We start from the raw sequence: 27,648 nt of genomic DNA on the forward strand, positions 1-27,648 counted from the left end.
TAAAAGTAATTACTACTAGTAATTACTCAATAAGTATTTATTACTTGATTCTGTAGTTAATTAAAATCTGTATAAATATCAACGCATAAACAATAGAAATAAAAAAAATTTCATTCTTAAAAATTTGAGGTTTAATTTAGCTATGTTTACTGTTTCATACTGACACCGTACGTTGTTTGTTGTATCTTACGCATGTTCAGCTGTTGGACAAATGTAACCTTTAGTCAAAAAATCGAGTTAAGCAAAAATATCTGAATGCTGAATTCATACAGAACTGTTAATTTATGGCAAGTTCATTATAATTAATTGCACCCAGCACTGGTACTTACAGTAAACACAAGTGCATTTTCATTGCTGGAATAACACGCAATCACAATTAAAATTATAGAAGTACTCGTGTAAAAGTACAAATAATTCATTAAAAAAATAGTTTTACCCAGTGAGATCAAATCAATTAACAGTTATCACTGAATAAATAATCTGTAATGTGATGGGGAAGCTGACAACGGAGTGCGGATCCAAATGCAGGATTTACTATGAGAATGGTCAAGCAAGCAATGGTCAATACAGGAACAAACAGATGTATACAGATAATACGTGGTCGATAAACAGGCAAATGGTCAGTTTAGGCAGGCAGCAGACAGGAATAGACAAACAAGGTGAGCGTCAAAACACGGCAAAGCAAAGAAAACGCATTGTGATGTCACAAATGCAGTAAACAAGACTCAGCACTGAAGCATGTGTGTGTGTGCAGTTTTTAAAGTCCATCTAATCAGTCCTTGAAAATTCTCTGGCTATGTGTGTGTGAAATCAGTGGAATCCAGAACAGGTGTGTATGAGCGGTGCATGACTGAACCTGTAGTCCATATACCAGCTGATTTTTTAATTCTGTATTGATCTGCATGTTTACCAGCGATCTGCCAGGATTAGATTGCTGGTGATTGTGACAAAATCAGAGATCTATGCAAAAACTAACTTTCAGCAAAACTAACTTTTTACCTTTCTGAAATACTTAATATAATAAAGGCAATTATTCTGTATAAAACAAAAGCACATTAAACAATAATTTAGTCATTTACATATTGCAATTTTTTAATTAAATGCTTGTAAACAATATGAACATTACCCAGTGCTCATTATCACCATTTGTTTGTGTAAAAAAGAAAATAGCATGACCTAAAAAAATAATTATAAGAAAAATATCCTTATTAACATTACAAAATAAGACAATATCATCGAACATTGTGTGTTTTAAACTCTGGTATGATTTGAATTTGGTTGATCCATTTATAATTTAGCAATGCAAACGTGTACCTTTTGAAAAGGTACTGCTCACAGTGACAGCTTTTGTAGTTTTTTTTAATCATATAGATGTAAAGTTTAAATGTAGAATCACAAATGTGTTCTTTCTTTTAGATGTGTTGGTTAATTTTTTTTTTTTTTTCAATTTTAGGTAAAATGGAACAGATATATGTATATAACCGTATTGCATTGTTTTAAAGATTTAATATTTTGAATATTTACTGTAGTGTCATAAAGCTCATTATTTATTTATTTTTATTTTTTTACAAGAGAAAATGCTTTTGTTCATGTAATAATTTTGTCTTTATATATCACATAAAAGTGATTTCTGAAGGATCCTGTGACTGAAGACTGGAGTAATGAAGCTGAAAATTCATCTTTAAAATCACAGGAGAAAATTATTAAACTAAACTATAAACAAATTTTGAACAGTTATTTTATGGTGCAATAATATTTCACAATTTGCACTGTATTTTGATTAAATAAATGCAGCCTTGGTGAGCAGGATAAGCTTACTTTAAAACATTTAAAAATCCTACTGACCCTAAATATTTGACTGGTAGTATATATATATATATATGTTATAAATAATATTCATATACAATTTAAACATGTTGAATGTTGTTTCCATGCAGTTTTTTGTTCTGGTTTCTCTAAAAGCAGATTTTCTCTTTACATATTTAAAGAAATGAAGGATAAATGATGTCAGCAAGTTCAAAACTTCATTGTATTTCCCAAAGCATGAAAAAACCACACTGTTTAGGTAAATGGCTTTCAGATGGAGTCTTTGTAGAGAGAAAGGGAATTATCCCTGGTTTTGACAGACTACCCTTTTGTATCTGCCTTGGGCTCCATCCAAATCTGTCAGAACATGTCTGCATAAAGAGCATCATCAAGTCACCTCAAATATTCAGCACATACGCCTCACAAAGATGTCTTGAGCGGTGCAGTGTACAAACTCAAGCAGGTCTTTTTCGCCATGAATAGACTGTTTGTCAAGAAAAAAAAGCGCAAATACTCACAGCACGCAATGCAGTCATGCCTGTTCTGTTTTTGAGTGATCTACACTGGTTCTTTACCAAGCGAATTCCTTGCACTCACGGGATTTTACAAATACATTTTTCAAAGTTCAAAACGCCCTCAGGCAACAGTCGTATTTCGTTCATAAATCCATGTAAATAGCAGCCAAATGTCTATTCGCCTATTCAGAAACGGTTAGCGTAGCTGGCAGTTTCTGCTATCAAGTCTAATCTTTCTCATTTCCCTCACAGGCAGTCTGGCAGCTAATGGTCTGTATTAACAGAAATAACATTAATAAATTTGGTCATATTAGACCTGAATTGGGCCGAACTCCAAGCACAGAAAGTCAAACATAACATTGACAGACAACTGGGAGTGATGCACTGACACAGGTAATTATAGACAAATGATCTTGTGACTAGAGCTGGCAGTGGACAGAGACGACCAAATTCAGGTTCATTTAACAATTATTTCTCATTTTTCGAAAGGATAAATGCTCATTTGTGGTGTCAAAGTTCATGCTTCAATTCTAATTTAATAAGAATTTATGCTTTTCATAAGTAGACTTTAGCCCCGGAGTCTAATAACCACAGTCCAAGAAAATTGGTCCACTGGGATTTGAAATGTGATACAAGCAATTGACATATTATGGTTTGGCACGGGGAAAAGAATAATAACAAAAATATATTTAAATCTCAGAATATTCCATTTAAATCATTATGAAGGATTGTGATGATTTTGGGGTTGCTCCTTGCCAGGAGTGTGACAGAGTTATAGCCATAAACGTTCACAGCGTGAAGTCTGGGACGGGAACTCAACCTTAATCTACACGTCAGCTCAAAGACCAGAGCTCAGTTACACCTGCTTTTTATAGGCCATGCTGATGTTCAATCAGTTATTTGCAGTCCGCTATCACAAACTGATTTGTACCCTGACAAATTAAGGCAAAATGAAGTTTTTTTTTTTAAAGGAAATTTAATTTCCAAGGTGCCAAATTGCTTTCTGGCATCACAGCTTAAAAGGAAAGTTCATTCAAAAATGAAAATTTGCTGTTAATTTACTCACCCTCAGACCATCATTGTTAATTTTTTCCACAGTTTAAACACTAAAGAAGTTTTTTTTTTCAAAAACTGTGTTTTTGTTTCATTGAGATGAAAGGCTATACTGGCACTTTAAGAGTAAAGAAATACACACTTTCTAAACTGTTATTTTTATCAAATTTAATGTAAATAAATTGTGTAATTACCTACTGTATGTCTTTTCAAACACAATCAAATTGATATGTCGCACTCATTTCTCAAATCAGTTCCTTTACCTAAAATAGCACACTCAAAAAATAAATATTTCTGCTTGCTCAAAGTACTTATTTAAAATGAGTTAAAACAACACAATTCTTACTTTTTTAGTGGGGACAACGTAATTGTTTTTTATTTAATCCACATAAACCGGTGCACCCGGAGGAAACATGCAAACATGGGGAGAACATGCAAACTCCACACAGTCACCAACAGACCCAGCCGAGACTCGAACCAGCAACCTTCTTGCTGTTAGGCAAACATGCTTCCCACTGCACCACTGTTCTTTGAACTTAACATTTTAATTTCTTTAAACTATTCCCCATGTCTCCGTTTAAAATGATTGGTTGCGCTAGAAATTGTGCTTTGACAACCGCACTGATTGGTTGATATAGGTTATCACAAGGTGGTCATTTTGCTTGTTATGATGAATTTTGCTGAGGTGCAGCGAGACAGAGGTACTATCTGAACCCATCTGACGAAAGAGAAAAGTTAAATTAGTAAGTAGATATTTAAATGCTTATATACATTTTTAAATTAATATACAAGCAGGGGCAACACACAAGCGTAGTGGGTAGTGCTGTTACCTCACAGCAAGAAAGTCGCTGGTTCGAGTCCCGGGTCAGTTGGCAGTGGCAGTGTATGTCCTGGTCCTGCAAGTTGGTGGGTTGAGCATTGGGCTAACAAACTACACCTTGTAAAAATGAGATGTTACGAAACACCAACATAGTGCGGCTAAATATCAACTTCAATACGAATGGCCCTGGGAGTAAGTAAAGAATACAAAAGCTAGAAAATTTAAAAGTTTAGTCTATTAGCCATTTTAAGTAATCTGTAATTAAACACTTAAGTTATCTGTAATTAAACACTTAAGTTATCTGTAATTAAACACTTAAGTTATCTGTAATTAAACACTTAAGTTATCTGTAATTAAACACTTAAGCTATCTGTAATTAAACACTTAAGTTATCTGTAATTAAACACTTAAGTTATCTGTAATTAAACACTTAAGCTATCTGTAATTAAACACTTAAGTTATCTGTAATTAAACACTTAAGTTACCTGTAATTAAACACTTAAGTTATCTGTAATTAAACACTTAAGCTATCTGTAATTAAACACTTAAGTTATCTGTAATTAAACACTTAAGCTATCTGTAATTAAACACTTAAGTTATCTGTAATTAAACACTTAAGTTATCTGTAATTAAACACTTAAGCTATCTGTAATTAAACACTTAAGTTATCTGTAATTAAACACTTAAGTTACCTGTAATTAAACACTTAAGTTATCTGTAATTAAACACTTAAGTTATCTGTAATTAAACACTTAAGTTATCTGTAATTAAACACTTAAGCTATCTGTAATTAAACTCTTAAGTTATCTGTAATTAAACACTTAAGCTATCTGTAATTAAACACTTAAGTTATCTGTAATTAAACACTTAAGCTATCTGTAATTAAACACTTAAGTTATCTGTAATTAAACACTTAAGTTATCTGTAATTAAACACTTAAGTTATCTGTAATTAAACACTTAAGTTATCTGTAATTAAACACTTAAGCTATCTGTAATTAAACTCTTAAGTTATCTGTAATTAAACACTTAAGCTATCTGTAATTAAACACTTAAGTTATCTGTAATTAAACACTTAAGCTATCTGTAATTAAACACTTAAGTTATCTGTAATTAAACACTTAAGTTATCTGTAATTAAACACTTAAGTTACCTGTAATTAAACACTTAAGCTATCTGTAATTAAACACTTAAGCTATCTGTAATTAAACACTTAAGCTATCTGTAATTAAACACTTAAGTTATCTGTAATTAAACACTTAAGCTATCTGTAATTAAACACTTAAGCTATCTGTAATTAAACACTTAAGCTATCTGTAATTAAACACTTAAGTTATATGTAATTAAACACTTAAGCTATCTGTAATTAAACACTTAAGCTATCTGTAATTAAACACTTAAGTTATCTGTAATTAAACACTTAAGTTATCTGTAATTAAACACTTAAGCTATCTGTAATTAAACACTTAAGTTATCTGTAATTAAACACTTAAGCTATCTGTAATTAAACACTTAAGTTATCTGTAATTAAACACTTAAGTTATCTGTAATTAAACACTTAAGCTATCTGTAATTAAACACTTAAGCTATCTGTAATTAAACACTTAAGTTATCTGTAATTAAACACTTAAGTTATCTGTAATTAAACACTTAAGCTATCTGTAATTAAACACTTAAGTTATTTGTAATTAAACACTTAAGTTATCTGTAATTAAACACTTAAGCTATCTGTAATTAAACACTTAAGTTATCTGTAATTAAACACTTAAGTTATCTGTAATTAAACACTTAAGTTATCTGTAATTAAACACTTAAGTTATCTGTAATTAAACACTTAAGTTATCTGTAATTAAACATTTAAGTTAATAAAGAGACCATTTTCCAGAACATATCCTGCATACAAATAACTGTTAACATGCAAATGTGCTGTTTATTTGTTGGAATATTAATTGCTATATTTGTTTTAAGTAAATATTTAAGCTCAGACAAATTCAGAAATACACTCTGCAGTGGACCAGCACCATAGTACTTCAGAATTGGTTTGTTCTGGTTGCTCAGTCAGACTGGTTTCACTGAGGAGAATGCAATTATGGCCACAGCCACCTTAAAATGTCAGCCGCAAACCACGGCTACCCCATCAATGATCACGTGACCCTGTTTGGCCTAGCCTGATGTGGTAGATTGGTTGCTGAGGTCAGACATTTGTCCTTGTGACTGGATTGGGCTTTTACAGTTCAATGGATAAAAACTGACCACACTGGCACAAACAGTAAACATAGTTTATCCTTCAGATTCAAGGCCTTTTTCCTAATTAGCTCAGCCTCAGCAACCGTCCTAACTAGCAACACGTGTTAGTTCTGCCACAGCTTAGCCAGAAGCTTGTTATGTGTGTTATATATCCCCGTTGAAGCAAGAGGAAAACACTGCTATTTCTCTGTATACGTCGAAAGAGTGTTAGATCTTAAATGAAGGAAAGAAATCCTACGTGCAAGCTTATTAACTAACGCAAGCTAATTAGCTACAGCTAACACCTAATTTAATGACCTTGTACAAAGTTTCATTGTAAACCCACCCAATTAGATTCAAAGCAGCGGGCACAATCCGTCTCTTGTAATCTGTTGGTTTTGCTGTTTGTGTGTAAACTTGTAGAACCACCTTGTAGGCATTTTCTTTTCCTCTCAGTCGTTCCTCGTGCTGGTTTCAATTCGCTAACCTTTCAGATCACACCATAATGAGCCAAAATAACTCTCACATGCACACTGAGACCGTTTTCTACCAAGACGTTTAGGTTTGCCACAGCGACAGAGGGAGGATGTTTTTTGTTGTTGGAAACAATCTCCAACATTTCAGACTGTTTTGTGGTGAACTACATTGTACTGCAGCCTGGCTCGCGAGAAAAGATCACCATGAGAGAAAATAAATAAGAGAGTGAAATATAGGGAGAGCCTGAGAGAGCTATTAAAACTAAAGAGTGGACGAAGCGGCAGGTATTTCCTGCTTCTTGATCTTCTGGAGCTGAGCTCATTTTTTCCCCACTGGGGGTTCAGGCTTAGTTTGTATAATAACTTGTGGGATAATGCCAACAGTCTATTTTTCATTTTTCTTAGAGGGGGGAAATTACATGGCTGGAAATACACTGTGTATCTTGATTGTTTAGCATGAACATGCTGTGTACATGCATTAATTTACCAGGCTGTGTTTCTCAAAATCACAAATTTTACAGACATAGTTTTGGTGTTTTCCTTAGCGCCAATGAACCTTCGGAAAAGACAAAACTTGTGTGGTTTGAATTAATAATAATAATAATAATTCCTTACATTTATATAGCGCTTTTTAGACACTCAAAGTGCTTTACACATTGGGGGGAATCTTCTCATTTACCACCAGTGTGCAGCATCCACCTGAATGACACAATGGCGGCCATATTGCGCTAAACTGCACACCACATCAGCTGATTGGAAGCTGATGAAGCCAATTAGGAAATGGGGATGGTTAGGAGGCCATGATGGACAGAGGCCAGTAGGCAAATTTGGCCAGGGTGCCGGGGTTAAACCCCTACTCTTTTTCAGAGGACATCCTGGGATTTTTAACGACCACAGAGAGTCAGAACCTTTATCTAATGTCTCATCCGAAAGATGGTGCTCACTGAACAGTATAGAGTTCCCATCAATATACTGGGGCGTTAAAACCCACACAGACCGCAGCTTGAGTGCACCCTGTTGGCCTCACTAACACCACTTCCAGCAACAACCTAGCTTTCCCATGTGGTCTCTCATCCAGGTTCTGACTGGGCCTTGCTTAGCTTCAGTAGGCGACCATGTGAGACTTGCAGAAGGCTAAAGCTGCCAGCGGTACAGCTCTAAATATGTGTTTATACCAATAACTTCTTATGACCTTAAATAGCACTTAATCATGCACATCAGTAAAAAAGGCAAGCGAACTTGCAACACAGTTACATACACAACTTATATTATGTCTGTTGCTAGCTCTGAAAAATCAAGCGTTGTTTGTGTAAAGTGTGCAAATGCATAAACCTGCACTCTCAGAAATAAAGGGACGCAAGCTGTCACTGGGGTGGTACCTTTTTAAAAGGTACATATTTGTTCTTAAAGGGTCCATATTGGTTCCTCAAATGTATATATTAGTACCTAAACATTTAAAGAGGAACCCTTTTGTACTTTTTAGGAACTAATATATACCCTTGAGGTATTAATATGGACCTTTTAGGTACAAATTTGTACTTTTTGAAAGTGATTTAGTAAGAGAAAACTGGTAAACAAAAATAAGATGCATAAGTGCAAAAATCAGATGCATAAGTGCATCAGTCTATATATGCCAGGCACATTTATTTTGAGCAACAATCTGACATTAGTTTTATCTTAATTAGCAGTCTATGAGATGTCACAAATGACATTTCTGCATCTAGCCAATGTGATTCAAACATTTTCATATTGTTAGCATTCCGTCATTGGCACACTGAGCCATTAGTTACAGCAATCCGGGAATGCTTTAGGAACGTGATAGGCAATAAAGTGATATCCATTAAAGGGCATTTATTCAGCTACAGTCATGTGAAAAGTTAGGACATTCTATTAAATGCTTTTTTCCATCTCAGGACATAAAACATTTATCTGATCTTTGACAGGTCTGAAAATTTGAGAAATAATACCTGATGAACAATAACACATAGCATTAACACAAAAAAATAAGTCAGCACCACTAATCAAATGACTGAACTGATTATCAGCAGAAGTTTGTTAAGTTTGTTGCTCTGGAGCTTCAGGTGTCTGTTAACACAATGCCCGTCCCACAACTAAAGCTCAGCCAAAACTGGGTCATGCAACAAGACAGTTGTTACACAGAAATGAAGCTAAAAAAGAAAAAAAAATCAGGGTGTCGCAAAAGTCCAGAACTCATCCTCACTGAAATGCTGTACAAAAAAACGACAAAACTCATCTAGATACTGTCCTAAAATGGTTACTGCTAAAAGTGGATGCAGGTAATTGAGTCATATGGTGGTCCCAAGATGTTCACCCATGGCTTTTCTTATTTGAAATTATTTTGTTAAATAATTGATGTAATATAATGTTGTTTATTTGAGGTTTTATCTAAATTTTCAGACCTGCCATGAATCATGTGGCTTTTTAAATTATGTCCTGATATGGAAAACCATGAAATTCAATAGGGATGTCTTAACTTTTTCACATACTGCAACAGCATCAACCTGACTAAACATTTATTTATTTTTTTGACATTGGGTGTATGAAAGAGTATCTGTGCTTCTGTTGGTCATCGTCACAGATGTGACATGCTGAACCCACTGTGGAATACAAAAACATGCCAGTCTTTCTACCAGGATGTTCTTAATGTTGTCATTCACAATGACACAATATACAAAATAAGACAGTCACTTCCTACATCCCTACACTTATTGTTGTATTCTAATCACAACACTACATCAAATTTATTGTAGTATTGTCAAAAAGAACTATGTTATACTACCTGACCAATATGTCTTGTTTTCGATCCCAGTTGAAAGAGCAAAAAATAATAACTTGACTTCCAGTTGATCATTTGGAAATGTGGCAGAAGGTAGATTTCACAGATGAATTATTTGTTAAACTGCATCCCAATCATCACTAATACTGCAGAAGACCTATTGGAACCTGCATGAACCCAAGATTCTCACAGAAATCAGTCAAGTTTGGTGAAGGAAAAATCATGGTTTGGTGTTACATTCAGTATAGGGGGTGTGCGAGAGATCTGCAGAGTGGATGGCAATTACAAACCACAGGAGAGGGCAAATTCTTCAGCAGGATAGCACTCCTTCTCATACCTCAGTCTACATTAAAGTTTCTGAAAGCAAAGAAGGTCAAGGTGCTCCAGGATTGGCCAGGAGGAGGCATTAAATACAAATCTAAAGAACCTTGATGATCTCTGAGATTCCTGAACGCTTTCTTTTTACATTCCAGATGACTTCATTAAGTTATTTGAGTCATTGCAAAGATGTATGGATGCAGTCCTCCAAGCTCATGGAGGTCAAGCACAATATTAATTCTTTTTCCACTGCACAATGACTTTATATTCTATACTGTACATTATTTCTGTTAAGTGACAAGACTTTTGTCTAAGCAAAGTCAGACCTTACTGTCCTAATTAAATAATTAAAAATCAAGGCATGATCAAAATTAATTTTGGTAAAATAAGTGTATACTCTAGAGGCCTTTACCTTTCATTTAAGCCACTTCTTATAGCAACTAGAGGTTAAGTCATTTTTTGTTGTTCCTAAAACTTGTAGACGATCCTAACAAATAATACAATCTAAAATCTGATTACCATCAATACCGGCTTTGCTCTCTCACACTCCTTTTTTATCTGCAGCGAGTTTTGGTTTGTGACACATGAACAAACAAATAACACAATATGCAAGCGTTCCTATAAAGCAGTGCTAACTGAATATGCTAATCCAACTAATTTAGCAAAGCACTTGAAAAAATTACATATACTCTCATTTGTATCGAAAATGGTATCGAATATTGATATTAAGTATCGTAAATTTCATGATAATGACAACACAATCATGATGATATTATTACAACTTGAGATGTACTTTTTGCCCTTTTACATCTGTCATTCAGTATAGCACTAGTAATGTACTGCAAGTCACTTAAAACAACAACAAAAATGTGCTAAACAGCAATTACCAACCTCAGTGAATACATTTAAGCATAATGCAATTACATTTACAGCTCACAACATTCATTTTCATTCACACTGGCTGGCTCCAACCAAAGAATGCTGACGTTTCCTAAGCAAACAGCCGTCTCCCGGCCACAGCAAAGCCCCTGCTAATGAGAGAGCAGGCAGCTCGCTCACCAATTTCTAAGCAGGATTTATGAACCGAGCTGAGAAATATGACTTTAATAATGGTAACAAATGGCAGAGCTGCTGTCGGGATTGGCATGTGGTAGCGAGCCTGAAGCTATAGAGGAAAATAACAGCCCAAGGCCAACTGCTTTTGGCAAAGTCATTCTAATGAACTGTGAAAATGCTTTGCAGTGTGTCAGATATGGGCACCGCAGAAACTGGCTCTATAAACTCCTGATTAAACTACACTTTCTGTGGTTTTGCCATCATTTAACTGTGTTACGGGCTCTGTTGTAGTCATAATTGTGGGTGCAGAGGTTAACAGAAATAAAGAGATGGCTCTGCCTGACGCTAGTGAACTTCAGACGTGGTCTCGGGTAGTTGCTATTTTTAAAGATCCAAATGGAACCTGCAGATTTAAAAGCAGCCTCAAAATCAGTTTCTTTGTTATTCCTACACCAAATTTGGAACGTGAGAAAGGATTAGGACATGCCCTGGCAGAAGAAATTGCACTGACAGCTTGCCGCATTTTCCATGCCTATATATTAGGACAGTTTCACAGGAACAATTTTAGTTTTATAACTTGGGATGTATTAAGCTAATCCAAATGATGTCAGGAAAATGAACATAGTCACTTCCCGTCAAAGATTCCCATGTAATCCTTATTATCTATACTTAGCCTTGTTCAATGGTCACATTAATTCCTGTTGTTTAATAGTGACTAATTCAAACCTGCAGATTCTTAACATCGACCATCGCATTTCTCTCACAGGGGAAGAAATGTTGTTCATTGTCACATGACGTTAAAGAATACAGATAAGCCCTGAATCCCTCGGCTTTAACTCCGCTCCATATCCCACACAAACACATCTTGTTGGCAGATGTGGCGACACCACAAACACTTCAAAGTGCCTGCACTTAGACCTTCTCCATGCACTGACGCCAACTGTAAAAAGTGCCGGACACATGGGTTGGAAAATATTAAAACTTTCAAACAGCGGCTGGACAGCCTCCTCGTGGCAGGAGAAAATATTTTTATTACTCATCATTTAGTGCTGTTGAGGTAAATTGTGACAAAGCCCTCCATGAGTCACCGCTGCCAAGCAAAGATGAGAGAAGGGAACAGATCTGAGTTACAGTATCATGCTGTGTTAAATGAAGCTATTTGCTGAGTGATTTAAGGCAACTCGCACATGTCTGAAGCAAAAAAAGATTGTTAGGATAAAAGTAGAAAGAATTGATCACATTAAGGTATTAATGCGCATTAACGCATTAATGCGGCTTGATGGGTTTTTGTAACAAAAAAATTTCAAATGCTTAATTTCTAAACTTAAATCACTGACTTCTAGCGGCTGCCGAATGACTACTTTTTTGCTGACCTTTAACTCAATGTATGACGTGTGCGGTAAGCAGGGGAGGAAAGAGTACTGAAAAATCATACTCAGGTAAAAGTACCATTACTTGCCCAAAAATGTAGTGCAAGTGAAGTATGTGTTGTAAATATTACTTAAAATATGAGTAAAAAGTAGGCCTTTTTAAAGTACTCAAGAGTAGTGAATAGTGAGTAGTACACAAAAGTTGATGTGTTTACATGCAGTTTGTGCAGGGAAGTGTAAACGTAACGATCTGTAGTGCATTTAGTGATCTTCCTATATTTGTTTTTTCGTTCCAACCTACCTTGTTTGTTCTGTCCTTCCTTCTTTCATTTGTTTGTTCATCATTCCTTTGTTTCATCTTGTTCATTTGTTCTATTTGTTCGTTCGTTTATAATTTTTGTTTCTTCCTTCATTAAGTCCTCTGTTCATTCATTCATTCATTCATTCATTGAAAAAGTCTTTGGGTCATTGTGTGTAAAGATTTTGAACATCTTCTTGGACATTTTAAATGCTTCCAAAAGATTTGCTGGATTTATAATGCGGCCATGTCTTGAGGTAGTTCAGTATGATGCGATTGACTTTCTATGATTTGACTGATTGATTTGATAGATTTTTGTACTCAGCCAATCACCATAGACATGTCTGCTGGTTGAAGAAAATTAGTGGAGTAAAAGTACCGATACTGAACTAAAAATGTACTCAGGGGGAAAGTAAACGACTTAGTAAAGTACAATTCTTGATAAAACCTCAATTACAGTAATTAGAGTATTTGTAATTAGTTATTTTACACCACTGGACATAAGGCGCATTCATAGCTGAAGTTTCAGGAATAAACACAACTCGCAGGAATCGAATAGCTCAGAGGTCAGCCAAGAAATTTATCGGCAACTTCAGGAAGTCAGTGATAAGAGTTTAAAATTAAAAAATGTAATTATTTTTGCTACAAAGCACATTGATCCACTTCATAAGCAATGTGGTAACTGCCTGATGGCATATGGTTTAGTTTTATGATGATCAGCCTGAAACAAAATTTTACTTTTTTTGTTTTTAGATGTACTACATAGAAGTGCTTGTTATAAACGAATCATCTGTTCACTTCATTTTTTTCATAAACAATTATTTTGCCCTCATAATATTTCATTAAACACCTTAACCTTCCCTCCCACCTTAAATCAACTTTTTTTTCACTTCTGGTCACATGGAATGTCTCTAGGGCGGGGCTATCAGGGCTTGTCTCGTTTCTGTCCTGCTTTTGTTTATTCGTCAATCTTCCCCTATTTTGTTAGCATATTTTATATTATAACATATTTTTGTCTATTTTTCTTTTCATTAAACAATTGTATTTGTATTGCTCAAACTAAACTTTTAAGCGTGATAGGCTTTACATACTAATGAAGCATTTTTACAGAAGTAGATGGAGCTGATAGAGATGCAAAGGCCTGATTGTCTAAAATTAACTTGAGCTCTGCAGCTAAACTTCCTGTCAGCGGAAATGTGGTAAAACCAACCCAGGCTAATTCTGGAAATGTAGCCCCGCAGACGTTTCTGGAGACTGCGAAATACGTCTCGGGTGGTACGTATTTGTGCAGTTTTTTGTTTTCGTGAATCCGAGAGAGGCTACTGTTTGCGCTTTTTCGCGTCTCGAACGCCTCTCGCGAACTGTTCTCACGTAAAGCCACCCGAGGCTGCAGTCAAGCGCCCGTCTGTCCGACTGACTGACTGAACGATTGACTAGGCGCCCGGCCAATCAGCCGACCCACCCTCCTCCTCCTCCTTCCCTAAAACCCAAGCAACGTTTTACAAAAACCGTCCAGAAAAAGAAAAGCCCTCATCTGATTTTGACCGTGTTTTCAGATTTCACTGCATTCTCGCCCTTTTATGAACTCGTTCGCTTTATCTTACCTGATTTCTGGAACCGCTCTTCCCCAGACTCGAACGCGGCCAGCTTCCCTCCGGGCCTCTGCTCCGCCAATGTAACATGACAAGCTAACCGAACAGGTTAAGGCGGGAAAGCCCTCCACATGGAAGTGAGCTGTCAGGCGGTGAGCGTGAAGAGGAGCGGTGTCACACTGCCCCACATCGTTCACTTGAAAAAACTAAAACACGGTCTCCAGAAACGTCCGCGGGGCTAGGTTTTCAGAATGGGCTTGGGTTGGTTAAAACTGAACACACAATATGCGCAGTTAAGAAAAGGTGTATGCTTTCATTGTTGTGCAGAGAATTCGTAGAAAAAGAGCATTGAATTGCATTGAGGATAACAGAATTCTGTGAATCGAATTATTCATCTGTATCCACTAAATTACTAATATGTTTGACATTGAAGAAAAACCTCTCCTGACCTTTAAACATGCATGGGATTGATTAAATATTCCAACACTCCATTTTTTTCCAATTACAGGACAGTTTAAATTGTATGTACATAACAATATGGGGAAAAAAAGAAAACCTCCAATTCCTGTCGACATTAAATTCCATTCCACGTCAACTTAAAAAAAAAGGGGGGGCCACTACCCAACACCAATATACAACTTTTAAAAAATAGATTGTGTTTCTCTGAAAGAAGAAAGTAATTTACACAGAAGATGGCTTGAGGATGAGTAAATCATTAATCAATTTTTGAGTGAACAATTCCTTTAATTACCATGTCAACCTTGACTGGCAGTGCATTTCACCAAATATATTAGCGGTTTTTCATGAAACCACCAGTGCCTGTGAGGAACCTTTAATTATGTGTCATTGAATAAGAAGTAGCACTAGTTTCATTCACCCAGATGAACCGCCTGATATATAGGACAGCCACTGGTGATAGTAACATGAAGAAATAGCAATCATAATAAAGTATTTGGTTGTGTTTTTCTGCTTGCTGACTCCACTTCTCTGCAGTTAACGTAATAATGAGTCAATCGGTTAATTCAATACAGCTGTCGTTGAGACGCAGTGTGAAAGCCGTGGGTTGCCGAAGATCTAGTGCTCTCTCAGTATTTTCCCATGAACATAAAGCTGAGACACAGTATCTCCTTCCTGTTGTGGTGAGAGGCACCAGCGAGACATCTTATTCATTCTGACGTCTCAAGGGACGCACATTTAAAAAAAATACTCCTCAAAGCGTCTTGAGCGACTCTTTGACGTAATCGCACATGGCAAACAATGAGAAAATCTCTCCTCTTGAAAATCGCACCACAACATTTTCATTCACTCTAGTAACTGAAAACACACGACTACAAACGCACGCTCTCATGCAAACAGGCCTTATAATGCTAAGAACCGTGATTTTGAGGCTCTGTGTGACAGGTCTCCGTCAGGGAGGAGGAATGAAGTACGCAAAGTGAAAAGTGAGTGTGTTTTTTTCTCTCCCTTGAGTGACAGTTCATCAGCAGGCCACAGAGATTCAATTCCATCTGTTTCTGTCACTCTCAGTTATTTTGCGTTTAGACCGAATGAACAAGGAAAACAGTGACTTAACCCTATTAACTCTGCGAGAGGTTTGTTTCCCATTAGTGCCTAAATGAAGTTTTTCCAAGTGAATCGTCATAGACAGGACCCTCAGGGCTCACTGTCAGCTGTCAAATGATTTACCTATTTAGTGTCAAAATTTGTTTACAGAATGCCTTAGAGTTACTGAATGTGCTTTGTTTGTCATTTTCGGTAGACATAATGATCCAGTTGTGCTGTCAAAAATGTTGGCCTATAGCAGTTTTACATTTATAAAACAATGAAATATATTACAATGTCTATTTAATGTTTTAATCTTAATAAGGGGGACTTGTCTTAGCAATATACTACCGATCAAAAGTTTGGGGTCAGTTTTTTCCATGTTTTTTATTATTGTGTTAAGGCAGCATTTATTAAATGTAAAAACATCTTTTAATTCACTTCATTTTCTTTTCAGCTTAGTCCCTTTATTAATCAGGAGTCGCCACAGCGGAACGAACCGCCAACTAATCCGTTAATTTTTAAGCAGCGGATGCTCTTCCAGCTGCAACCCATCACTGGGTGTAGCGGGGGCACTTCAGATCATTTTGGAAGGGCACTTTCTATCCAAGACTAAAAAAGGGCATGTGCATTGCACAGGTTGAGCCCTATGTGTGCACGTGCCTGATACACACTCATTTACACACATACACTACAGACAATTTAGTTTATTCAATTTACCTACATGTGGGGGAAACTGAAGCAACCCGGAGGAAACCCACATGAACACGGGTAGAACATGCAAACTCCACATGCCTACTGACCCAGCCAAGGCTCAATCCAGCAACCGTCTTGCTGTAAGGTGAATGTGCAACCCACTGCGCCACCGTGCTGCCCAAAAAAGTTTGTTTAAAAATTTGTTTAAATTGACTCAAATCTAAAATGAACTGTTTTCTTATTAGTTTCAGTTGAAATTATTACTCCAGGCATTATTGCTTTTATTACTATTAATAATAATAACATTAACAACAACAACAACAACAATAATAATAATAATAATTAATATTAGAGTGATTTCTGAAGGATCATGCGACTTTGAAGATTGGTGTAATAAAGATGAAAATACATTATTAAAATCACTGTAATAAATTATTAAATTAAATTATAAACTACTTTTGAGCAGTTTTTTTATTTTTTGATGATGATGATGAAATAAATGCAGCCTTGTTGAGCAGGATAAGCTTATTTTAAAACATTTAAAAATCCTACTGACCCCAATATTTGGCCAGTAGTGTACATTTGAATTTTGTCTCTTTATTTTCTTTTTTCGATATACTGAATTCTTTGATTTAAATAATTAGAAATGTATAATAAAAAAAATAAATTAATGTACAGACCTATTTTAGATATTGTTTCTATTCCATTCGATGGGATCTCTATTGGTAAATATTAATTTACATTATTTTCAGTTTTGCCATATTTTGTTTTGTTTCTCCTTCCATTCTACACTAAATATGTTTAAAATTTAAAATGATAAAACATAAAATATTACAATATAAACTAATTTATTGACTGGCCTACTTTTAGGATAGGTTTTTTATAATTATATTTTACTGTTTGCAACACCTTTCGTTTGCACTCCATGTCCATGTTACAGTATAATTATTCATTTAACTTCTTAGTATTATTAATTGATTACATGTATACTTAATATATGGTTAGGGTCAGATTTGAAGTTGCATGTAAATTATACAAAAATATTTAAGTACATGTAACTAGTGCTGGAGTAACGCAAGTAATGTAAAGAGTTACGTAATAATATAAAGTAACAAAGGAAATAACATTTGAGTTACTTTTTAGTTTAATTAATTTTATTTGTATAATTATTTTTTGGGGGTTTTACCTTTTAATGATAAGACAGTGGAGATTTATAGACAGGAAAGTATAGGGAGCAGAGAGAGGGGAAGGATAGGCGAAGGACCTCAAGCTGGGAATCAAACACGGGTCACCGCAAGCACCTGGGTGCTATATGTCGATGCACTAGGCTATTGGCTATTGGTGCTAATGTTTCATTAGTTGTTTTAGGGGGTGGGGGTGGGGGGGGGGGTTCTGAAAAAAATTAAGCCCCAGCCAGGTGATAAAAATGCATTACTTACCATAAAAAGTAGCTAAGTAACGCTACTAGTTACTTTTTTGGGGGAGTAACACGATATAGTAATGTATTGCTTTCTAAAGTAATTTTACCCAACACTGCATGTAAGATGTGTAACTACGAGGACATCTTAAATAAGCTGTTACCCATCATTCTTTTGCTTTTGTTTTGATTTTTATCTATTCTCTTTGTTGACTGAAGATAAACTACATCTTAAAACTCATATAGCAGTATTAACATTAACAATAGCACCGCTAGAGAGGTTTTAGCAGCAATATTTCTTGCTCTTTAAAAGTCCTGCCATACACTAAACATACACTTCCAGTGCCACGCCATGAATATGTAACAAATGAAACCAGTTAAGGACGTCACATGAAAACTTGTGATGTTTTGTATACATATAACTTGCACTAAAACAAAGACAGATGCTCTTGGTTTCCCTTTTCTTCAAATTCAGCCGAGCTAAAGCAAAAGCACATTTTCCAGGTCTGTCTCTGGCAGCAAGTTGTTTCAGCTCCACAAAACTTTACCTTCAGAACGTCTCTTGACAGTGTCAGGCAAATGTAGGTAATGAGAAGTGCCAGAGGTTTGAGTCTGATTGACGTGTGTCCTCCACACTGTACATGCTCTGATGACAACACGTCTGCCAGGCCGGAGTAATTACATGACTAACCACACACAGTTAACCCAGAGACCCAACCGCTGGTGCCTGTGTGTGTGTGTGTGTGAGAGAGAGAGCATGTGCCCTACAGAGGAGCTTGCATACATATATTTAATAACAGATGTATTAAATTTGAGTGATTATTAAACATAATTAGAAAGAAATTATCCAGTAATAAATAATGTCTACTCAATATTTTTGTCTGCTACAATAATGTCATGTAAGTATGTTTGGTCTGATTTATGCTGGATAAGTTGGCGGTTCATTCCGCTGTGGCAACCCCTGATGAATAAATTGACTAAGCTGAAGGAAATTGAATGAATGAATGAATGAAAGAACTGTTAAAAAGCATACTTAAGGGTTTTTTTTCACCTTAAAAATGTGCCACAGCTTTCTTGTAAGGGATGGGTTTAAGTGGAAGGGTATGTTAAGGTATAAGCAGTTCTTACAGTATTAAATACAAAATGTTAATGAATGAAGTTATATATGTGTATGCATTTTTTCTTTCAATATAGGTGGTTAAAATTACCACAGTGGAACAGAATCGATAACTAAAACTAAAATCATAAATTACTTTTCATATTTTTTCCTTCATTACTTTTTAAAGTGTATAGACAGTTTAAGTCAGAATTATTAGCTCAGATTTAACAGCACAGAGAAATTTTCATAGTATGTCTGATTATATTTTTTTCTTCTGGAGAAAGTCTTATTTGTTTTATTTTTTAAAAGCCATTTGAAGGTCAATATTATTCGCCCCTTTAAGATATTTTTTCCCGTTAGTCTACAGAAAAAAAACATCTGTATACTGTAACTGGCCTAAATACCCTATCCTGTCTAGTTAACCTAATTATCCTAGTTAAGCCTTTAAATAAAGCCTTTCACTATAAGCTGTATAGAAGTGTCTTGAAAAATATCTAGTCAAGTATTATTTACTGTCACCATGGAAAATATAAAACAAATCAGTTAATAAAAAATGAGTTATTAAAACTATTATGTTTCTATGTGTTAAAAAAAAAATTTCTATCCGTTAAAAGCATATTGGGGAAAAAAAATAAACAATAATTCTGACGTTAACTGTATATCCAGCAAAACAAAATATTCCAATGTCAGATTTTTCTAATATCTAATATAAGGTATTCTGTCTCACAATACAAAAAAAATGTGCATTACATGTATGTGCTGAAAAAATATGTACTTAGATTGTTTAGTATTACAATATAGGCCAATATAAATAATAATACTAAAAACTAGCACAGCCTAAGCTTGTTAACCTGCTCCGACTTAATCTGAACTGTTTTCACTTATGTTTAGTCACACAAATTAGTCCTTAACATAAACTCAACTAAACATCATTGGCAGAGGAAAACCTGTTGACACACAAACATGTACTGTAAGCCTCAAAAGTGCGCACACAGCTGTTGTTTAGCTCATTTGCCTCTCTGAAGGTTAAACCAAGCAAGTATTTTATTACACTGTTGGTTATGGTTTTGTTTTCTCCATTTATGAAGCCAACTCGACTACGTGAGGATAATTAAATGATTTCATATGGTAAAAAAACAGGAAAGCAGCCCCCATAATCAACACTGTTGTCTTGCGATGGACAAACTCTCCGTGTTTCAGACACATCAAAGAAGTCCTGTGGCCTCTTGTTAAAACTCAACAACATCTCACGCTGCTGTAAACCTTCCACAAAACACACAGGCAGCACTTTCCTCCAACGCAGAATAACTGTAAACGTTTAATTACATTCATAAAGCAGATAGAGGCAGTAAATCACCCCGGTGCAGTATAACAACAGAACAAATGCATTACAGGAACTGTTCTTCGCATTAGGGGGCTGTATTTTTTTTTTGGGTGGGGTGTATAACAGTGGCATGCTTGTGTATAAAAAGGTGGCTGTCGCTGTGCCAGTTTCTGCGGTAGTAAATACATTAAAAAGTCCCATATAAACTATTCTAGGCCTTGCGGCTGGTGTTGAGAGCATCCTGAGGTGGGGTGAGTGGGCTGCCAATGGGGGCTCAGGGTGGGCCAATTCCAGCTTGCTGATGGGTACACTTCAGGAATCACGACCAGATGTTCATTAATGAGCTTTTAGAAGACCACTGGGAGACATGAGGGCAGGAAAGAGAAAAAATGCAGGGGTTGGTTCTTGTTTGAGGGTCTAAAATATTCTGCTCTACAAGTAAATACAACAATAGCCTTTGCTGTTTGTTCAAACTACTTGTATAAAATAAGTTGAAACAACATAATTCCTAAGTTTTTTGGGGTGGACAACTTAATTGTTTCATGTTCAATCCCCTTAAATTTGTAAAAAATAAAATAAAAAAATACATGCATTAGGGTAACTTTATTGTTTTGTGTTGAAACAACATGAAGGATTTGTGTTAACCCAGTATTTTTACAGTGTAGATAACACTCAAAACATGATCTTTGATCTTTGTTCAATCTACTTAAATAAAATAATTTGAAACAACACAATTGTTGAGTTTTTTGGGGGGACAACTTAATCGTTTAATGTTCAGTTCTCTTAAATTAAACAACTAGTAAGAAAAGATCTGGAATACTCAACCGCCATACAAGTTGCATGGACAAAATGCAAATATAGTAAAAAAATACAATTTCAAGAGTTCACACTTAGCTGATGATTTACAAAGCTTATTTGGCATGCTGTCCCGGGAGAGAGCCCCGAGCTCAAGGGCTCCTCGAGCCCGGGGCTTCCTCCCGTTGGCAGAGCAAGAAGGGAGCCTGAGCTCGGTGGATCTCAGAACTCCCCTGCCGCTGTAGCTAAGGGAACGTAAGGAATTAGACCAGCTTGATTGTTAAGTATGTTGAATGTCTTTGGATGGTGGGAGGAAACCGGAGAGCCCGGGGAAAACCCACGCGGACACGGGAAGGACATACAAACTCCCCACAGAAACACTCACCGGTCCTATATAGGACCGGCAGTATTCTTGCTGTGTGGTTCACAGTGCTAACCACTGGACCGCCGTGCCGCCCAATTACAGGTAAAGGAGGAGAATAGGGGAGGAGGGGGGTTTCTTCCAAATGAAGATAAAGTGAACTGAAAACTTAGACTATTTATGGTGCCTTAGGGCTCATATGATTGGAAGATTAGTGATTAGCAAATGCGAGACTGGACGTGATAAATCATAAGCACGTGATCCTCTCGAAATTAGTTTATGAATAAACTTCACAAAAAAAAACAAGAACATCAGCAACACGTGTAATAAAAGGGGATTTTTTTAAAATGATTAACAAATTTTACTTTAAATAAATTTAAAAATGTTCTCCTTTCAATATTATTGTCGCTGAAGTTCTACCACTTTAATCTGATTTCCAGGTGAATGAATCAAAGGAGCCAGTTCTTTTTAGTGAATCAAAAGCGTAAGGCACAACCAAATGAAATCTGATTCTCAGTTGAATAAATCAAAAGAACCAGTTCTTTTTAGTGAATTAAAAGCATGCAGTGCAATTAGGCAGATCTGATCAAATGATAAACTCTTTTGAGTCTGTGCTAATTAATGAATCATAAATGAATTAGCCGGTGATGTTTTTCTGTTATTCTGACCCACAAACTGAACTGCAAGGCAAATAATGTTATCTTGTACATAAGTCTAGTCTTACTGTAAATCTGTGTGCTGGCTTTCTTCACATTTCAAAAGCTTGTCATACAAATATATGACATTACATTCCTGGTAATTCCTATTTGTTTCAACAAAATCTGTGCAAACAGTACAAGACTCATGATTCATAGCATCTGTTTAAAGTTAAACAATAACAGACTCACTCCAGACTACTTAAATGATCACAATAGAATGATCTTGACACTGTTCACTATTTAAATCATTAGTTGATAGACCAAATAGAATCTGAAGACCAATCATTTATAATCTTACATCATCCATAGCTTTTTTATCTTGCAGATCATTTGTCAACATGCAAGTACACCTGTTATTCTAACTAGAAGTCCACGTGAAATTGTACTATATATTATATAGTGGTTTATATGTATAGAATTACATTTTTTTTCTCTATTGTTTCTATTAATTCAACATTGGGGCGAAGATGGGTTGCAGCTGGAAAGGCATCCGCTGACTAAAACATATGCTGGATAAGTTGGCGGTTCATTCTGCTGTGGCGACCCCGGATTAATAAAGAGACAAAGCCGAAAAGAAAATTAATGAATGAATAATTCAACATTTTTAGATGGATCTGGGGCGGCACGGTGGCTTAGTGGTTAGGTTAGGCTAGGTTACTTTATTTATACCCAAAGGTAGATTTGGTTTCCAGTCAAGAGTCCTCATTTCATAAAAGTGCCACACAAAAAAACTCACATAGTAACAACAACAAATGGACATTAAAACATAAACATACAAAATACTTATAAGGAAAAAATTAATAATCACATCAAGTGTCCACCCTCCCAATTAAATGCTTAAAACAATCTATAAAATGTAAATTATACAAGTCACGGAAATACCTGCTTTAGTCTATACCTTATTTAAATAGCTGCTGGTATGAAACTATTTTTGTATCGTTTAGTTCAACAACTTCATACTAAAAACCTGCGACCAGAAAGAAGGAGCTGAAACTCTGAGTGTAGGGGATGACAGTGTCACTTAAAATTTAATTTGTAATTCTCTTCAGCTGCCTGGTGTTCACAGCCTCTAGACAGGCTAGTGACACCCCAGTCAGTTTACTGGACCACTAAACTATTTTATTTAGTGTGTTTTTATTCTTAACACTGTCGCCTCACAGCAAGTAGGTCACTGGTTCGAGAAACGGCTGGACCAGTTGCCATTTCTGTGTGGAGTTTGCATGTTCTCCCCGTGTTCGCGTGCTTCATTCTGTTTTGGGGACCCCTAAGTCGAAAGAAAAGGAATGAATGAATAAATGGATCTATATTCATCGAATTAAGAATTGAGTACTGAAACAAGAATTGAACCAATTCAAAATGAGAGCTTGTGATTCAGATTCAAATCAGGACATCTAAATTAATACCCATGCTTACAAATACATTTATTGGAAATATTAAAACATACCTTCAGTTTCTCTCTACAGATCTTTGCTTTTCTTAGTTATTTACTAATTTTTAAATAAAGAGCATTTGACTGAATCCATCTTATTTATGGCAAGTTGCATAAACTGTTGTTGTTTCATCTAAAAATTGATTTTGCTGTCTAAAGTTCTGCCAGATGTGCTGCGGGTGGATGTACAAGAGACTTTCAGTGAAGTGCTGGATCACAGCCTGGACAGGTCCGATCAAAGCTACTAATTCAAGTGGTTTTGGCACAACACACAAGGAAAACTGTAGGTGGACTCAGGTGACGTGCCTGAAAACATTCCTGTTCTGGTGACCTCTATAAATGTAACTCACAGGACACAAGTTAATTATGTCAATCAATGCCATAAGTACTAATACTTAAAGAAGCTTGCAAAAAAAGTGGTTTACTTATTTTCTGAGATTTCCATGCATGACTTCAAATCCACCATTACTGGAACAATTAACTATTTCATTTTGAGTACAGGATAAATGTATGTATCATGACATTACAAGAGAATCATCTATTGAATGCAATATTAATCATTCATTTTCTTTTCGTCTTAGTCACTTTATTGATCTGGAATCGCCACAGCGGAATAAACTTCCAACATATCCAGCATATGCTTTACACAGTGGATGCCCTTCCAGCTGCAACCCATCACTGGAAAGCATCCACACACACTCATTCAAACACATACACTACGGACAATTTAGCTTACCCAATTTACCTAAAGCACATGTCTTTGGACTTGTGGGGAAAACCGTGCACTCTGAGGAAACCCACAGGCTTACGAGGAGAACATGCAAACTCCATACAGATATGCCAACTAACCCAGCTGAGGCTCAAAGCAGCAACCTTCTTGCTGTGAGACAATCTTGCTACTGTACCCACTGCGCCCCCGTGACGCCCCTAAATGCAATAATTTACTAAAAAAATCAAGTGGAGCAAAATGCCAAAAAAATTCAATGATTTCAATTCAAGTATGCTGTGAAAAAGAAAAATGAGACTGAATCCCACAAAATGTACATATTGTTAAAACAATCCTATTTGTTAAAACAAATAAAAGTCATCACAAAGTCATAATTATGAGTAGCAACCTCAGATTTACAAGATTAAATTAAAAATTAATGGTAAATTTGTCAAAATTAAAGTATTTTTTCCCTTATTAACATGATAATAATTCAGCCTTTTAACAACTTAATATACAAATTAATATACATTTTACATAATCTTAATTAATCTAATTTAAAACTTTTTACAATAACACAAACTGTGTTGTTAAACAAGAGCAAAGTTATAAACAACCCTGAAGTTCTAATAACAGGTTCTTAACTCATAAATATCATTCATTCATTCATTTTCCTTCGGCTTAGTCTCTTTATTCATCAGGGGTCGCCACAGCAGAGTGAACCGCCAACTTATCCAGCATATGTTTTACGCAGTGGATGCCCTTCCAGCTGTAACTCAGTACTGGGAAACACCCATACACTCTTACATTCAAACACATGGTCAATTTAGTTTATTAAATTCACCTATAGCGCATGTCTTTGGACTGTGGCAGAAACCAAAGCATCCAGATGCAACCCACGTGAACACAGGGAGAACATGCAAACTCCACACAGAAAAGATAAAATTGACCCAGCTAGGACTCAAACCAGCAACCTTCTTGCTGTGCGGTGACAGTGCCAACAAAAGAGCCAACGAGTCGCACCTCATAAATATAAAGTTCTTATAAAAGGGATTGAATCAACGAATTAGACAAAAAATATGAAGAAAGGCAAACGAGATCTAAAGGATAAACAACACAGAACAATAGAAAACAATAAACTTAGGACATAACTACTCAGCGGAAAAAAAGAAGGTTCAGGTAAACACAATATGTAACCATAGAAACAAACAAGGGAGACAGCGACAAAGTCTTGACCTTATTCTTCAATGCGGAAGTGCACTCGTTTTCACAATTGTTTTAGAACTTCCAATTTAGTTGCCCATGGGAGAAATGACTAGACATAATAAACCGCAGAAAACTGTCAAATTACTTGCTCTACAAACAAGCGTTTGCATGGCTTTACAAAATGAGACTGGAAGTCTTGAGCCAAAAAGATTCAAATGGCTGAGACCGCTTGTACGCGGAGAAAAAGGTGAATAGTAAGCTCTGAAAGGCTGTGACTTCACTAGACTAATAATCCTTGATCTAACTATTATGATTACTTAAAGATATAATTCTAAAAATAATTCTGAATATAAAAAATAGAAGATTCCATACCACAGCTATAACAATAACAACGTAACTGCAAAGGATATCACTGGATTTGATTTGATTTTTTTATCTGATAAACAACAAAACACTGACAGCCAACCATTTGAAGCATTAAAAATCCTTGTGATATCTAAGAGCTTGGTTAAAGACCAGAAACTGTAAGAGTTTTATGACAAACACACAGCGAAAAAGACAGCGAATGATCACAGGATAATTTCTGTCTTTTCTAATCAGCTCATGACATCACACAGATCCGTCTCTGCTGCGCTAAACTCTTTGCAGATGGCAACTGAAACTCTCTTTCGCAGCATAAACAGAAAGAGGCGCTCAATGATGGACACAAATGTGGGAGAGTCAAAACATGTGGCATCAGAAACCATTACATCTGCCTGAAGTTCAATCTCTGACATGCTTCGACCCCTAATCATCCCCCAAATCGACCTCAGCCTTCCTTCAGGTCAACCATCAATTGGCTGTTTGTCTTTTTGACCCGTTCCCTGACTGATTAAGGGAAGTGCCTTTTTATTGATGGCAAAAAGTCACACAGAGGCCATGATGTGCACTTGCTGATCCTTATTTAATTGCCCGTTAGTCATATATGACAGAATGCATGCTCTAGGGAGAGAGAAAAACTTGTTTCCTAGATCATACGTAACATGATCTAGAATGTCATACTTGATGTACTGTATCAAAAACATTGGTTTCTCAGCAAATTAATCCTTTTTATAAAAAAATGTACCTAATCATTGATATTTCTTTTTCATGTTAAAGGTTCAGTGTGTAGGTTTGACACCCAGTGGTTGAACTAGGTATTGCATTCCTGGATCAAAACAAACACAAGGGTAGGTTGCCAGATTGAGGACCAACAGGAGTGAGTCTGACGATTGAGCCTAAAGCCGCCTTTCCACTGCACACGACAAGCGACAGACCGGAAATCATTAATTTTCAATGTAGAGTAGTCAGGCAGCTGGGTGGAGTTCCGATCATCTCCGTATGCGGACAATTCGGAACCGATTTGAGCTTCGGATACACTGAAATATTTGAACATCTGCGACTAGACTGTATGCAACCGGCTGACCAGATGTGATGTATTCAAGTGTTGTCCAAGCAGATCCGTGTGTGTAATATGAGAAATACTAGTTTTTTTGTTGTTTTTTTTATCAAAAAAAAAGTCAATATTAAACAAAAAAACATTTCTATTCATAAATGAGTAATAAAAAAAATATTGTCTTCTCATTCCCTCCAAAATTTTAGTCTATGAGCTTCTAGAATTTATTCATTCAACCATGGTGAACGCAGAGAATAAAGGCTCCTGTTTTTGCACTACTTTATTTCGGACGCTGTGAAAACAGCTTCTCCCCCATGGTGCACAACAAAACTGAACATTCTGTGCGACTGCCACAAGGGGGCATATTCCGACAGATAGTTCTAACACCTCGAATTGATATATTACAATAGGCTTCTAGTTCTTGCAGCTGAACAACAGAAACCTGACATGTGCTTAAATCAGTGTTAAGTGCTAATAATGTGAATTTGAATGCCATTTCACATGACATTTATTGCCATACTACTGAAAGCAGAGGCAGATAGTTCTTCTCATATCTTGAAAATAAAATAAACCGTTTGAAATTGAACTTTAGAGCTGTGACTCAAAACCAACATCTATCAGTGTTTTAGCATGGA

The 27,648-nt window shown here is 35.9% G+C and overlaps 1 long non-coding RNA gene across 24 annotated transcripts in view; it reads right to left on the reverse strand.

The window, feature by feature from the left end:
• The window catches only part of LOC103909331 (uncharacterized), an 81,061-nt gene that overhangs the window by 10,035 nt on the left and 43,378 nt on the right, over window positions 1-27,648 (reverse strand). For 4 of the 24 annotated variants that reach the window (XR_012395946.1, XR_012395938.1, XR_012395929.1 and 1 more), the window contains exon 7: window positions 20,375-20,762. The exons of 10 other annotated variants lie outside the window; for them this stretch is intronic. This is a non-coding gene — a long non-coding RNA (uncharacterized lncRNA). Of the gene's footprint in view, window positions 1-19,768; window positions 20,763-22,892; window positions 23,523-27,648 lie in introns of those variants that run through there. 10 more of the 24 variants (XR_012395926.1, XR_012395919.1, XR_012395921.1 and 7 more) reach the window with 9 other exon arrangements.

This window comes from Danio rerio, chromosome 20, assembly GCF_049306965.1.
Source record: "Danio rerio strain Tuebingen ecotype United States chromosome 20, GRCz12tu, whole genome shotgun sequence".
Lineage (NCBI taxonomy): Eukaryota > Metazoa > Chordata > Actinopteri > Cypriniformes > Danionidae > Danio > Danio rerio.